Genomic DNA, 4329 nt, shown 5'->3' with positions numbered 1-4329 from the left:
GTTCGGCGTTGAGCGTTGAGCTCGGTATATTATTATTACTATTATTATTATCATCGTCATTACTCTGTGCCCTCCGCCGCCGCCCACCACTCCCCTTTTTCAGACCGACGCCGATAGCGTGTGTCGCATGCGGTAAATGCCGAGTGCCGCCGCCGCCAGTCCGCCACGGCGCGCCGATCCTAACTAGGGCTACGGCCGGCGCGCATGCGCACCCTTCCGTAACGGGGTGCGCAGGGACCGTATCGGGCGCGTGTGCGTCATACAGGCTGATCTTCTCAACGCTCGAATCGTCTATGATAATAAGTAAAAACATATTATTATTATTATTGTGTACGGTGCGCGAGCGATTTCGTTTAAATCGCGGTAGCAACGTCATAGGTGTCGGGTCGTGTAGCGGTAGTAGCTCCTGTAATAGCAATAGAAATAATGATCTGATGGTTTAACCGCAGACATGCACACGGTTACTTTCTCTCTCTCTCTCTCTCTCTCGCCGTTATCCGCAGTGTACTTAATAATGTAATATTTTATCACGAAAAGTAAAAACGGTTTTTAATTATTCCGACACAATAGTAAGAGTATAGTGGCATCTGTTTATAATATTATCGTTTTCTAGCCACCTGCTCAAACCACGTCCGTGTTCCGTCTGCGAGACTGTTCGATAATTGTCTCTGCGTATAGGTACCACTGCACAAGACGTCTTAACGCGCGGTCGCACGATTATGTCGTTTTGGGTTTGAAATGTTTGAATGCACTTTGTCGAATTTCGTTTGGTCTAATTTAACAATTAACTGACTACAACAACATAACGAATACTTAACCGTACGTATCTACAGGCTACAGTACTATATTGCCGGTATAAGATACACCATATTATGTGTGATTTAAAACATTTTCCACAAAAGTGCATGGTCATACATCGTTGGAATTCAATATCATTATAATGCTTAAAAATATTTAATCAATCTGAATTATATAACTATTACAGTCAACAGACGGTTTTGATACGATTCATGATTTAAGATTCTTTGTGACCTTTTTATAGGTACATCATTGCCATAAGTCATAGGGCATTATAGCAAATAGAGTAATTATTATTTAGAGTGGATAGTATATGATTAAAATAGGTATATAACTATATAAGTGATAGCTGATAATAATATATTATAAATATTATAAATTGTAATTTCAAATTCATCAAAAGTCATAAATCAGTATAGTGATAGACAGTAAGTGATTATATTAGATATATTTGAATATTTATATATATTCTATACGATTTAACTATCTCATGCATCATAAAAATACATTTCAGGTAAAAATTATCGATGACTATTATGATTTTATAACTAAACGTCCATATAAATCTTATGATAATATCATTTTATCAAATATTAATTTTGTAATATATTACTAAAAATAAATAAAACTACAAAGAGAGGATGTAAATAAATTATATATATATAGTATATTTTATATACACTTAAAATTAATTATAATTATAATAAAATGACATTATACCTATACACAATTAAATTTATATAGGTAGTGTTATTGCAATCGTAATGGTTATTTTTAATTTGATTTTTCAGTGATGAACTGATGATAAATAAATATTTCACTATTAAAAATATGATTCATGGTTTGTTTTCATTTTAACATGGTTAAATCTTAAGTAACAATTAATATTAAATCATAAATTTGTTTGACTCGTTAACTATATAAGTAACTAATAATTAAAATTATTCTAGCAATGCAAATTCAAAAATCAAATAGTTAAATAATTTTGTAAATATTATAAGTATAAAAACTATTGATGATAAAATTATCGACTATAACTTATAGGTAGGTACAAGCCACAAATTGTCCTTTTATTTAGAATTTGATTACCGAGTGATAAAAAAATTAATGAAATATTTGTTATTGTATTATATTATTAATACCATACGTTTTGACTGTGTTATTAGTAGACACAATATTTAATAATAAATATTTCAATAATTAAATAAAAACTTAAGGGTGCATAATATTATTGTTTTAGTAATATAGTTAGTAGTCGGTAAAGTGGAAGACACCATACAAGGACGCGTTTATTTTCGATAAACAAACATATACAAATTAAAAAATAAACGTAATTCCATAATAACCAATGATGACATATTAATCATACAGTATTTTCTAACTGCAACCTTATATTAAAAACAGTTATTTAGTATTTTTAAAAGCAAGACTAAAATTGAAACATTTGAAATATCAATTTTTATTGTTTTACGAACTTTACGAACTATATAACTGGATCAAAGCTCCTATAGCAGCCTCAGTATCTAGGTATCTTAAATTTCGTAAACTCCTATTTTAGGGGCGAACTGGCTAGGTCCTATATGTGGGCACCGGGCAGCTAAGTATTTCACGATATTATTAATATATTTATGTTAAATACTGAACAGTTTAAACCAATAATATTGTTCGATATAGGAATAAGTATACCTAATACGATCAATTTATAATCGAACCACACAGTTGTGAAACGTTTAACGTATATCGTGAAGTGAAGCGTGTTGACCATTATAATATGTGGTATTTTAATAACGAAAAAATAGCATGTTAAGACTAGAGGTTAACTGTGGAGAAGCGGTAAGATTTTTTCCCATAAAAAAGATAAGAATATGTTTGTCCCGGTTTGTGTAAAATATAACAACAACACAGTAGGTGTATATAACATATATGAATATTTTGTTGGCGTTCTGAGTGTTACGAATTTCTATAATATCCAATAATGAATAATCAACAAATCATTTGTTTGATGCGATTATTTTTATTTTTCTCAGTTTTCTAACAAACTAATCTTTTAGCACGCAACTAACTTTTTTTTAACTTTAAGATAACGTTTTGGTTTCTACTTTTACTTAGTCAAGCTTACTAATTTATTTTTCAGCCTATAGTTTAGAATGTCTCTCCTCCAGCTTAGCCATTGGCTTTAGAGGGGATCCATCTTATTATCATTTTTTATGTACATATTATATTACAATTGTAAATTGTAAATGATGGAATAATAAATGTATATTATTATTTTCTCACTCCCTTCAAAATCTAAAAATTATTAAAAAAGATTTCCCCAGTACTATATACAAATAAAGGTACTTACTTGGAACCTATTTATTTGTTTGTAAACCTAATACTATATTTTTTTATTTTCCACCAATTGAAATCAACCATTACAATATTTTGGGTATTTGGTTTAATCACAGGTATATAGTCATAGTATTTTAACTATTGTTGTATAGGCCCTTTAGCTTATACCTATTTTATGATTTGATCATTGAATCGTACACCAGCGCAGTCACAGGCGAATCCCCACCATCAACTCCTATCACCTGTAGTCCAGTCTCGCTTAACTATTAATTTGTACAAGATATAATTTTTCAAATTTTTGTATTATACTAGTTTAATATATAGATTTTAAATTAATAAATAATTTTATACACGAGAAAAAAGATGTAATAGTAGGCACCACAAATATAATAACACGTCACTATATCTTCTCCCGACGAGTGTATAACTAGACTATAATATAGTGCTCACTGCCAACATTCGTTCTATTATTCACAATAGAAAATGAAATAGATATTGTAAATAATATTTTATTGAATTTAATATTTTGTTCAATGTTGATATTAATGATAATTTATGGACTTATGGTGTACAATACAGTACTCTGCAATATATCGTTGTTTATTTTATGAAGTGTCTGCAGTCTGCACACGTAATTCTGTCCTTAGAATTGTATAAAAAAATATATAGGTACACATGTGCTAAGAAAAAATTACATATTTTGTTAAGAATACTTGTGAAGAAAAAACTGTATATCCTACAGAACGACCTTCTTGTATTTTATATTATATCTATGTATTGTACTCTTCCTAAAATTATAAGTGTCCAAAAAGCATGATAAATCGTTATGATGATATGCAATTTGTTTATATTTTCTATAATAGTAGGAACAATAGAATTATGAATGGCATTATATTCATATACTAAAATATATTATATATTTTTAAGTATTTTATTCTGTGAATAGCTTTTAATAACCATGGAACAAAAATTAATTTCATATATAGTACATTAATAGCTATAATACCTAGCATTTAAATGCTAGTGATTACTGTGATTAGTAAAATGATTTGCTGGATTCCTACCAAGGTGTTATGTTACGTCTTATTGTTACATAAAATTATAAAACTATACAACACTATACTGTATAAGTAATTGTCTGTACTCTATATAGGTACTGAGCAGCCCCCCAAAACAAATTGTAGTCCTCCATATACTATT

The sequence above is a fragment of the Rhopalosiphum padi genome, chromosome 4, assembly GCF_020882245.1.
Source record: "Rhopalosiphum padi isolate XX-2018 chromosome 4, ASM2088224v1, whole genome shotgun sequence".
Lineage (NCBI taxonomy): Eukaryota > Metazoa > Arthropoda > Insecta > Hemiptera > Aphididae > Rhopalosiphum > Rhopalosiphum padi.
This window is presented reverse-complemented; position numbering follows the sequence as displayed.